The sequence below is a fragment of the Chionomys nivalis genome, chromosome 8 (genome assembly GCF_950005125.1).
Source record: "Chionomys nivalis chromosome 8, mChiNiv1.1, whole genome shotgun sequence".
NCBI classification, from domain to species: Eukaryota; Metazoa; Chordata; class Mammalia; order Rodentia; family Cricetidae; genus Chionomys; species Chionomys nivalis.
The window spans coordinates 89,515,709-89,528,165 of NC_080093.1; the positions used below are offsets into that span (position 1 = coordinate 89,515,709).

The window sequence follows — 12,457 nt, forward strand, 5'->3', positions numbered from 1 at the left end:
TATAGACATATCATTTAGGTTGGGAAAATTTTTGTTTATGATTTTGTTGAATATATTTTCTGTGCCTTTGATCTGGAGTTCTTCTTCTATCCCTTTTACATATTTAGTCTTTTCATGGTGTTCCAGATTTCATGGATATTTGTGTTAAAGATTTGTTGGATTTAACCAATTTTATTTTATTTGACTGATGAATCTAATTTCTCTATCATATCTTCAACTCCTGAGATTCTTTCTTCCATCTCTTGTAATCTGTTGGTTATGCTTGTAGTTCCTGTTAATTTACCCAGGTTTTCCACTTCCAGAATTCCCTTGGTTTGTGTTTTCTTTATTGTCTCCATTTAAATTTTCAAGTCTTAAACTGTTTGAACTGTCATCTTCACCTGTTTGTTTTTTCCTAGTTTTCTTGCTTTTTTAAAGAAATTTATTGATTTCATCCAATGTTTTGTTTGTCTTTTCCTCCATTTGTTTAAGGGATTTTTTCATTTCCTCTTTAAGGGTCTCTATTATTTTCATAAGGTTATACTTAAGGTTGTTTTCTGCTTCTTCTGGGTTAGGATATTCAGGTCTTCCTGTTGTAGAACAACTCGGTTCAGGTGTTGCCATGTTGCTCTTGAGGTTGTTGAATGTGTTCTTACATTGGTGCCTATACATCTCTTTCTCCAGTTGGTACAGGTGGAGCCTTTGGCTTAGGTGGTCACCATTCCTCTTGGTGCAGGCAGGGTAGTCACTGATATGGTTCTGGGGGCTCCTCTCCAAATGCAGTCAGGGCCAAGGCTCTGATTGTCATAGATGCAGTGGGGGATGGTTGCAGGTGTGAGGAGGCTGCTCCAGGGTCTTTGGGGTTTGGTGGTTGGAGGTAGGGCATGGGATGTTCCTCTGTGGCCTAGGGCCTTGAGAGCAGGGCCTTTTATCTGGGAACCTAGACACTCACCTCTCCAGGGGTAGTCAGGGTCAAGGCTCTGGTGGTCACAGATGCCCAGTTGCTGTGGAGGATAGTTGCAGGTGTGATGAGGTTGCTACTAGATCTCTGGGGCTTTGCCGGGGACCATGAGATGTGCCTCTGGGGGCTAGGTTCTAGAGAGTTGGGCCCACCAGTCAAGAACCCAGACACCCCAAAAATTTAACTTATGCCATGATATCAGAAAATATCTGAAAGCTTTAAATTCAGTTAGGTAATGACTTGAGATCAAGATCTGGTTACAGCCTTGACCAAACAGGAGGCAATGGCTGATGCCAGAAACATTCAAATTTGAAAGACATTTCAAATATCAAGACTGTAACCAGTAGAACCTGAAAAAAACAAGGACATAGAAATTTTAAGAGTAGAGCTAGGCTCTGTAGCCCAAATTTGTAGGCCCAGTCCTCAGAAAGGTGGAAGCAGAAGGATTCCTTCAAGTTCAAAGCCAGCCAAGTCTATATAGCAAGGTTCAGGTTATCCAGAGCTACACCATGAGACTCAAGCACAAAACAAACAAAATAAAACAATTTACACTCTAAAACAAGAAACCAAACCAAAACATAATCCTTCCAGTCTCCCACAGTTTGAAGAGCCTATATGGGACATATGAGTCTCTGATGGCACCAAGATTGGGAGCCTAGAGTTGAATGACAGAAGTCTGTCAGTCATTAACGGGAATAAAAAGAGGGTTGCCACATTGAAGGTTACTTCCAGAAAAAGCTGGATAGGACGTAACTCTGGCCTTTAAAATGTGACTCAACTGAAAAGGAGCAATTAGAAAATTTACAAAAGTACAAGAAAGAATATTTAATAGAAGTAATTGACAACTGTCAATTTTAGAGTTTGACAGTGGAGGGAAAGCTCAGATGTGCCCTTAAAATTAGGCATCCTGGTACATAGGCATAATCACTACCCATGGGAGGCAGTGGTAGGAGGATCAGGAGTTTGAGACCAGCCTGGGCTATTGTCTGAAAAACAAAACAAAACACCACAAAACAATGTTTTCTCATTGAACTTGTTTTAATGAATCTCAGAATTCTCTGACAGATTTTTAATTAGGTTGTTTATCTTGACAGTAAGGAACAGTTCTCTATTTGGACATAACACCCACTCAACAAGAGTGGTACCATACCTAGTGTTGGAAACCTAGCTAACTGCTCAGTGCTAGTGAAATCATGCTTAGTGGAGGAGAATCTACAACCACTAATTTACTAAGCCAGCATAATCCCTAACAACAGCCTATAAACATTTGGCCTTAAACCCACAGGTAAGTATAGTCTTCGCCTCTCATTAAGGAAACTTCTCTTTGCAACAGACAAAACACACTACAGAATACCATAGCCAATCAAAATGCAGAATTGTGGACCTCCCTCCCAACTTATACATCTTCAAAACACACCCACATCTCTGGCTCAGGGAACACTACAGAAGAGGGTCACAAAAATTGTAAGAGCCAAAGGATCAGGGAGTTTGTTGTGAGATTGTGTCTCCTGGTAACATCAGAAGCTATGATGACAAAGTCTCACCAATATGACCTACCCAATGTGAACTGAACAAGATGGCACTAATGGACATGCCAAACTGGATAGAGAAAAACCCACTAACTCTCAGCCCTACACAAAGAACTGCAAACAAATGAGTAAAGCTGAGAGCAGGAGAGGTGGTCTTTTCCCGTAAGAGCACAACAACTGGTTATCCATTGTCAAACAGCACCGAAAACATACATACAGGTACTATTATATGGATTCAACAGGTTATGACTGTGTATGATCGTGTATACAAATACATATATGCACACAATAACAATTAGTGAGAAGAGGTCATGAAGTAGAAGGAGACTGGAAGGGGTATATGTAAGCACTTGGAGGAAAGGAAAGGAAAGGAAAATGTAGTGAAATTATAAACTCAAAAACAAACAAAAATACTGATTTTAAAAACTAATAACATAAAACTGTCACACAAATGAACAAATGGTCCACAAAATATTCTCCTTTCCTTCTGAAGGTTTTACAATATACAATAACCATTAACTTGCCTTTGACTATTACTTTAATGACTGATTTAGACAAACTTTAATGACTGATTTAGGCAAACCTTTCTGAGACCATTCCTCCACATTTGATGAATACTGGCGCAGTCAGTGTTAGGTGCTGGGGGACAATGGTTTTACCCTGTAAAGATTTGTTTCTTCTACTTGTTTAATAAAATGCTGGTTGGCCAATAGCCAGGCAGGAGTATAGGTGGGGCCACCAGGCAGGAAGTAGAGGTTGGCCAATGAGAATAGGAGAATTCTGGGAAGAGGAAAGCTCAGTCTGCAGTCATCATCCAGACACACAGAACAAGCAAGATGTAACTGCCTCACCGAAAAAGGTACCAAGCCACGTGGCTAACACAGACAAGAATTATGGGCTAATATAAGTTATAAGAGTTAGTGGGAAGCCTGAGCTAATAGGCCAATCGGTTTATGATTAATGTAGACCTCTGTGTGTTTCTTCAGGAATGAATGACTGCAGGATCGAGCAGGACAGAAACCTCTGTCAACAGTTAGGGATGCCATTCATTTAGCCTTCTGAACTTTCTGGGAGATTTTCGTGACTTTGGCAGCACCATGTGCTTTGTCTTCCACACCAACTGTCTGCCTCATGTCAAAAACGTCAAAATGAGTGAAGGGAGGATAGTCAGAGAAACTCTAGGCACACGTGGGCTTACCCGAGACCATTGTTGAATGGCCGCATTGACCAAATACCAAGAATGGAAGACCATTTTCCAGCTCTCTACCAGAATGGTCACCAATCTTCTCTCTAATCTCAGCAGACTTGCATGCTATGTGATCTGTGTGACAATCCCGTACAGGGCATGGCAGTGCAAATTTGGCTGAGCAATGAAGCCACCTGCTTCAATTGTTGTGTCATTATTGCTGTTAGCAGCAACGTTGTCACGACTAACATCTCTGACAGGCACGTTCTTTACATTGTTCCACATTGTCTCCAGGAAGAGCTTCACTCAAGGCCTCGTGGTTTGTTTCAACAGTGGTTGCCACGTCTGAGAACACCAGTTTCTACCAGGCCTCCAGGTATAGAACCCTGGAAGGGCAGTTACAGACATGTTAGGTGATGAGTGGTGCAGGATGTAATCCAAAGCTCCCCGCACTATTGTTCTATCTACACCACCATCTTGATGGGTGACTCTCCATCCTTTGAACCGAGGTCTATTGGCATTTGACTCCAGCGTGCTTTCACCATTCCAACTAGAAATTGGCACAAATGTTACCATGTCAGGGTTGTGGCCAGTTTTCTTAATGTACGTGCTGACTTCTAGTTTTAGTGTGGCTCCATGGGATCCTCTTCGTTGGCATGAACAGTTAGCTGTTTCACACAGCGTGTAAGCTAGAAGGGCGGCATGCATACAGGCTTGTCCATTCTTGGAAAAACCAGCATCAAAATTCACTAACGCCAGCACAACAATCTGTAGTAATGTTTTTAAATTTTCTTTTATTTAATTTCTTATTATTTTTGTTGAGCTATATATTTTATTTTGGTTTTTTAATAAAGTCACTGTGCTTGGGAGCCCATTTCACATAATGTTTGCTGCTCTTGGATATCCACAGGGAGATGTCAATAGTGATACCAACCTCATGCACAGCTCTCTGTTTGTTCAAAACCTGGGCATCCTTGAAAGAGCCTTTTCCCATATCAACACCCCCTTTTTCAAGATTATCAGTGCTTCCTATCAAGCCCACCACATTTGTAGAGTAGGCGGCCAGTAGTGGTGGACCTGGACGAATCTATGTGCGTTAACAGCAATGATGATGTCTCATCTTTCTCATTTTGGTTTCAAGATAGCAGTGGTTTTCCATAACACTTACATTCTGATGCAAACCCTCCCCAAAACAAAACAAAACACCATTTAAAAAAAATAAAAACAAGTACCCTTAGGATACAACAGATTCTATGACATTCAAGAAGTAAAATAGTTACTAAGCAACCAGCATCTTGCAAGTTAAAATGTTTGTACATGGAGTTTATCAGATAATACTAATATGTGCACAATTGAATTGTTACTGATATTACCTAAAGCAACACATTTAAATCTATTCATGTACAAGTAATGCATTTTGAACTGTGCTATTGACTATGATAGAGTATATGTATCTGAGTTTGTGTGTATATTTATACATAGATAGATATACAGACAGACAGATAGATAGAAGTAGGTAGAATCTATCTGATAGGTAGTCTCAGACAGTTCAGGACAACCTTGAACTCTCTATATAGCCAATGACCTTGAACTTATGATCTTCCTGCATCTACCTCTAGAGTACTGAGCTTGCTGATATGTTCCACCAGGCCCAGTCTCATGCATTTTTCTTGTTGCTCTTTTATGTCTATTGCAATATACTTGGTACAAAACACATTTCTTAATCTGTTATTCATAGCATCCCAAACTGGGAGATGTCATGAGCTACATAACATTTTCATTCAAGAATAGACTATATCACAACAGAAAAATTCTTATCACTCAAGTGATGTCTTAGCTATAAAAATGTTGCAGCCCACTGCATTGCTCATTTTGGCAATGTTGGCATAAACAAACCTACATATATTGCTGGTTACATAAAAGTAGAGAGTGCACAATTATGTATAGTACATAATACCATGTTTTAAAATGGCTGTTTCTAATTTATGTGATTACTATATTTTATATCATTTAGGGTTTAAGTATTTCTACTTATTAAAACAGTTATCTGGAGCCAGGTGGTGGTGGCACACACCTTTAATCACAGCACTCGGGAGGCAGAAGCAGGCAAATCTCTGTGAGTTTGAGACCAGCCTGGTCTACAAGAGTTAGTTCCAGGATAGGCTCCAAAGCTACAGAGAAACCCTGTCTCGAATCCCTCCTCAAAAAAAAAAAGTTATCTGTTACATAACCTCTAGTCAGTCTTTCAGGAGATATTTCAGAAGAAAGTATTGTTAGGATAAAATGAAAACTCCATATCCTTTACTTTTCTAAATATGTTACAATGGAATGACATGTGAAGTGAGAAGGCATGATATTGATGACCATGATCTTGTTAGTGTTTGGGTTAAAATCTAGTTGTGTATGTCTTTGAGCTTCATAGTCGGTTCTATGCCAACCTGACTCAAAAAGAAAATTTACTAAAAATTATATAATATTTTTCTGGGGAAGAAAAGCCATCAGTGCTCTTACCCATATGTCAACCTTGACTATCAATCTGGCAGGCAAGATGTGCCCACTGGTACAATAGTAACATAACTATCTATGTAACTATGGGAGTAACCAAGCACTTTCTGATTAGAGTTGAGATCAACATTCCACAAGAGGAATTCCTGCCTGGTATTGTAAAGTCCATGGCTTGGAAAATCACAGGACCTAGAGAAGGACATAAAACTTGTCCTGTGTTGAGTAGACATGGTATCATGCTGCCTTCTATGTAATTGTGTTTATAGCCATAGATCAGTGCTGCTCAGCTTTGGTCAGAGAAACTTCTGTTTACAATGGGCAATGGTTAATGCAGAAACTTATAACTTGGCAAAGCGCTGAGAAGGAGTGACTATGAGTGCTCAGCCCTAAGTGGAACATCTGCATCACCCCATCCAAAGTTCACGTGATATCATAGAGGAGCAGGAGGAAAGAATCTAAAATCCAGAGGATGGAAAAGAGTGCTTTGAAGTGATAGCTTCTGGACATGACCTAGTAGTGTACCTATAAACACATAGCAACTGTAGCTAACAAACAATGTTTATACAAGACTAGAACATTCCATCATATATGGGAAAGGGTCTCATGAGACCCCATCCTTTCCTAAGGAACTTTAGAAAGTTCATATGGTTGCTAGGGGGAGTGAGGAGTCATATTCCTTAGGGGTACAGTCACTGATAAGTGGCCCTTCCTCAAGTAAATATCTTCCAGTCCTACACGCCCACACTCATGCAAGCAACCCCAATTAAATGCACTGTCACACACAAGTGCACACACACACATGAACACACACGCAGTCAGTCATAAAGAAGGAGAGGAAGCTGTTGGGAAGAACAAGTGGATCAATAGGAGAAAAGAAAGATATAAAAGGCTAGGTGACAGGGATGACACAATCAGTATACATATAGCTATGAAATTGTAGGAGAATAAATAAATGCATTTTTAAAAGAAATCTGATTCCTCAGCTTCACCCTGACCTACAAAATTATTTCTTCTAAGTATCCCAAACTTACCTTGAAATATTGTTCCACTGTAGCACTATTAGAATAGGATCACAGAAAAGTGATAAGGTTTAGAGGGCTGAGGATGGAATTGACGTCATTATCAAGGGACAAGTTGTCCTCTTTTATTTCTTTGTCTTTTCACCATTTTCTGTGTCATGACAGCATGGAGGCCCTTGCCTTCCACTTGGACTCCCAGACTCCAGAATGGTGAGAATTGCTGGTATTTAGGAGTGATGGCTCAGGCCTGTGATCTGCTCAAGAAGGCCGAGCCTGTCTTGGACTACTTGAGATTACACAGCAAGTCAAGTAAGAAAACAAACTCAGCTCTCCTGTCACAGAAGTATCACACAGGTTAGACAAGTGGTACTGATGCTGCACTGCTTCTGAATTTGAAGCTTAAGAACTATTAGTTTGCATGCTCAGGAAAAGCAACTTTGGAAAAAGAGAGTTGATGGTAGTTACGGCATCCTCTGGGTGATGTCATCCTACCTGATAGTTCTTAAGCATTTATTCCATACCATGTACTTTACATATGTTACTGCATTTGACCTATGTTACTCCTTCACTCTACATATCAGGAAATAAGCACAGAAAGATGTAGTAGCATTTCCAAGTTCTTAGTCCTGACAGCCAAGACTCAGGGTATGTCTGGCCCCATAGCCTATGTTTTCTTTCTGTGGTGTTGTTTATTTTTGTTCTTATGTGAAAGAGTCTTGTTTAGCCGAGGCTAGCCTCAACCTTTTGATTCCTCTTCCCTTCCTTCTTGAATGCTGGTATCACAAGAGTGAGCTACCACACCCAGATAGAATCTGTTTTATATGCCACACTATTGCATGCAAAACTTTTGTACCTGGAGGTACTTTTACATCTAGGGTGAAAGTACCCAGTGTCTTTACTCTTTGGCTGAGATTTTGAAAGTCTCTTATCAACTTGTCCCTTGTCTGCTACATGACTTTATTTGCTGAAAATTCTTGCTGAAATGTGGTGTCTAAGCCGAACCCAGCAAGTCAGTGTCAGGCAGCCTTTCTGGTGTCACCCAGCATATGGTGCTGTGTCTCCTGCTTCCTTTGGGCCTCCAGCTTCTACTTTGCTTCATGGATGGCAATACCTAGGATGTAGCAGTAGAAGCCCTGTGTGTGCTGTGCAACTTTCATGCTGCTCATTGATCACACCCTGCTACCCATGGTGCAGACCCCTTGTAAAGGCAATGAGGTGATGCCATGAATGAGCTCTCTAGACCCTACTCCCATTGTGGACGAGCAGCTGTGGGTGCCCAATGACAGAGTTTGGTCAATCATAGTTTCTGCTGATTCAGTTCTTGTCCAAATTGTTGCGTTATACAAAAGGAAATGAGACCCAGAGCTATCTGCTAACAGTTATCACTGGCCTGAAGTCCTCACAAACCTTACCCTCATTCATTATCACAGTAGCCTCTGACCCTGACATACAGTTCTCTTGACCAAGAGGTTTGCAATGACTTGGAGCTCATGTTCTATGACACCTCCTTTCTCATTGGTCATTAGTGTCCTTTGTAAGCTAGTAGGTTCATTTTTTCCTATTTAGGTAAATTTTTCTTGAGATTAAATCAAAGCTTTTGGGAACTTGTTAGAAACCCCTTTGTCCATTTGAGTGTTCTCTGAGCTATTATTTCAAGGAGCAGACTGTCCTACTATGTTCAAGATACTTATTCCTCCTGCCTGGATTGTGTGAATTTCCTCTTAGTTTTATGGTTTGTTGGGCCAAAATTATCTCGGGGTCTGTACCTTGAGGCCTATAGGACAGAAAAAAGCCTGGTTCGAGTTCAGGGCCTAGACTTCGAGGCCTATAGGACAGAGAAAAGCCTGACTCGAGTTTGAGTGAGGATGAGTCAGCAAAAATTAGGTAGCCGCCCCTCCAGCGGGGGGGGGGGGGGGGGGGACGACACACGACACGGTTTGGCCGCCTCTCATTGGCTGGAGGTACCCTCACATCACAGGATGTCACTTAACCTTTATAAGCAGCCACTCACAGTAACAAACTGAGTTCCTGCTTTGACTCGACTCCCTATCACACCTGATTGTCCTGCATCTGATTGCCCTGCATCATGGGTCTACCGAATCAGCAGATAGCGCACTCACCTTTCCCTGGGGAATAAGGAGGCTCAGGAAGCCTAGCAATGGTTGATGGCTACAACATCGTAACTACCATTTCTTTCGTGTTAAAGAAAGCAGAGTTGTATCAGCTCTATCATTTAAAAGCCACACCACTGTAAAGACAACCACAAAAGGCCTGAAGGCAAAGTGATGGGCCACAGGCCTGGCACTCCTTTACTGTGTCTTCTCTGCGTCACACAGGTTTGTCTTTGTTTATAATGAGGTCAGAGCAGAGAGCAGAAGTCAAATTTCTGGACCTCATCTCCATCCACCATTGGATAAAAATTATTTTTTGATATAGGATTTCATGCAGCCCAAGTTGATCTCAAATTCATTATGCAACAGAAGTTACCTCGAATTTCTGATTGGCCTGCCTGCTACAGCTGGGATTACAGTCTCATAATTAGAGTTTGGTTTATTCTGTGCTGGTAAACTAACACAGGACATCTGCATGCTAGGCAAGAGCTCTACCACAGCCTACTTCCAGGTCCCAGATAATATTTTTATTTTAAAAATACTTTTCTAAAAACGTGTGTGTGTGTGTACTTATGTATGTGTGCCTTTTAAAACAGTGCTCATGTAGCCCAAGCTGGCCCTAAATTTGCTATGTAGCCATAGCCCAGGATAACCTCCTGCCTCTATCTCCCAATTTCTGGGGTGACAAGGATGGTCTACCATGTCTACCATGTCTAGCTTTTCCTATCACATTTATTTAATTTTTCTCAACACCAGTATTTATTTTAAAATTTATAATTATTTCTTTTATTTTTGAGACCAAAAATAACACTAAAATATTTTTGAGACATTTATATTTATATTTACCTCATTTTTACTCCTTCTTGTCCTCTCCTCCAACTTCTCCCATGTTCCTGCTCCACAACTACAAGGCCTTTTGTTCTTTAAGTGTTATTGTTACCTAAATATATGTAACAAAGTGTGTTTGCAATGCATGCAAGCATATGAATGTATTTATGCAACCAGTTGAGTCCACTTAGTGTTGCTTGTGTTTATCTGTTTAGTAGTGACTACATGGGATTAGATCTAACCAATCAGGGGGATTGTCTCTGCAGTCCTTAATTGACTGTAGTTCTTCATCTAGAGGTGGGGCCCCTTGCAGGTTCTCCCATGGAAGTTGGCCTATCAACTGACATTGCCATGCAAATCTTTTTAAGTAACCACATTGTTGAGATTTCCCGGGTTCAGGTTAATCATACAGCAGACATCCTAAACCACTGGTTCCTAGAATCTTTTCTCCTCCTCTCTGCTATGTGTCCTAAGTCTTGGGTGTAGAGTTTGCAAAGTATCAACTGGGGTTTGGTACCTCACAGCCTGTTGTTTTTTGCACTTTGACCTGTGGTGGATTTCTGTAAGGTTCTCTGTGTGCTGTAGAAAAAAACTTCTTTGAAGATGGTGAGAGCTATACTGCTCAGGAAAGTCTGGTGCAGGAACTGCATGACCAGAGTTAAGCCTTGGGGAGTGGAGTCCTCTTTATTACAATTAATCAGCCAATTCAGCCAATGTCCAGCAAGTGCCCATTAAATACAAAAGTTTTGTTTTGTTTTTAATTTAACTTCTGTGTTGGACTTTGAATTCCACGATTAATAAGCTTTCTTATATCTCACATGAATTAATTATGCAAAGTTACTTCTATCTTACCTCAAAAATATTTTTCTGAACATATATATAAAACCTTTATCCTCTTGGCACAATTCTTTATCTCTATTAAAAACTTTCTTGCTACCCCCTCTTCAGTTCTTTCTTATTTTATCCCCAGAAATGTATTCTGCAAAGCATATCAAGAAGCAAAGTAGAATTTAGAATCCTAGAGGCTTATTTTTGATATTTTAATTATTTTTACTGTCGTTTTTAGCTCATGCCATGTGCCAAAAAACCTTTTTAAAATGCTATATAAATTAGCTCATGTAATCTTCATAACAATTCACTGGGAAAGATGTTAGTCTTTCCCTAAGGAAACTAAGTTTGGAAATATACATAAGCTGTGGTTTGTATGCCTGTAATCCCAGCATGCAGTGGAGGTGGGGGCAAATGAATCAGGAGTTCAGGGCTAGCCTAGGCTAAATAGTAAGTCTGAGGTAAGTCTGGGCTACATGAGAACCAAGAAGAGGAGAAAGACATTTATGTAGCCTGTTCAAGTTCACACACTGGTTGGTAGCAGACATGGCCCATGTGACTTAAAGCCTGGCTGTTGGTCACTTTTCCACTATAGGTTACCCAGATGAGAACCCCGGTTTTAAAGTGGTCCAGATGGCCAGAAAGAAAAGTTTTGACTTGATGCCTTCTCCAGTCATGCGGAATGCAGTTAGACCTTGATTTTGTTTTCTACACGTGAGGATGGGAGGGCTTGACAACGCGCATTTGTGACCTGTGTGGGCTTTGCAAACTGTCCTGGGCATCCATTTATGGGTGAAGCTCACCGAGCAACTGTTGAGTGTCCCATAGGGGTTTGCTATGCTTAATGTGGTTTGTTTTTATTTTATGTGTATGGGTCTTTTGTCTGTATGCATGCCTGTAGACCATATGTGTTCAGAACCCCCGGAAGCTTAGAAGAGCTCATTAGGTTCCCTGGGACTGAAATTACAGATGGTTGGGATCCTCAGTATGGGTGTTAGAAAGTAAACTCAGGTTCTCTACAAAAGTAGTCAATACTTTTAACTGCTGAGCTGTGAATCCAGTCTTCAGTCAATGTGCTTTTAGTTATTACTACTACTAGTTAAAATCCTTAATATTATTATCATTCTAATTTTATAAAAAAAAATCAAAACTCTAAAGCTCTGGTCACCTGCCCAAGGTCACTAGCATGCTATGGAGCAGAGATTCAAATCCAGGATAGGGGTTTCCAGAGACCTAAATTCAACAGCTACAATGTGCCTCCCCATGACTCTTCTGTCTGAATTAACCTACAGGAGTCCTTCTCATTTTTAATATCAATTTCTGGAGACTTTTATGATCACCTTGGGCAGTCAAATACATTTTCTAAAGTGGATATTTATGATGCCTAGGAAAATCAAACTACACAACTTGAAAATAAGTTCTATGTGACTTCCTAAAGAATTGATGAAAGCCCGGGAGACTACACAGACTACAAGCAGCATGCTGCTCCTATATTCTGCTCAGCCGGTCTC

The 12,457-nt window shown here is 40.6% G+C and overlaps 1 pseudogene; it reads right to left on the reverse strand.

The window, feature by feature from the left end:
* Positions 1-3,515: 3,515 nt before the first annotated feature.
* Positions 3,516-8,702, reverse strand: LOC130879935 (elongation factor 1-alpha 1-like; annotated as a pseudogene).
* Between the last annotated feature and the right edge of the window lie 3,755 nt (positions 8,703-12,457).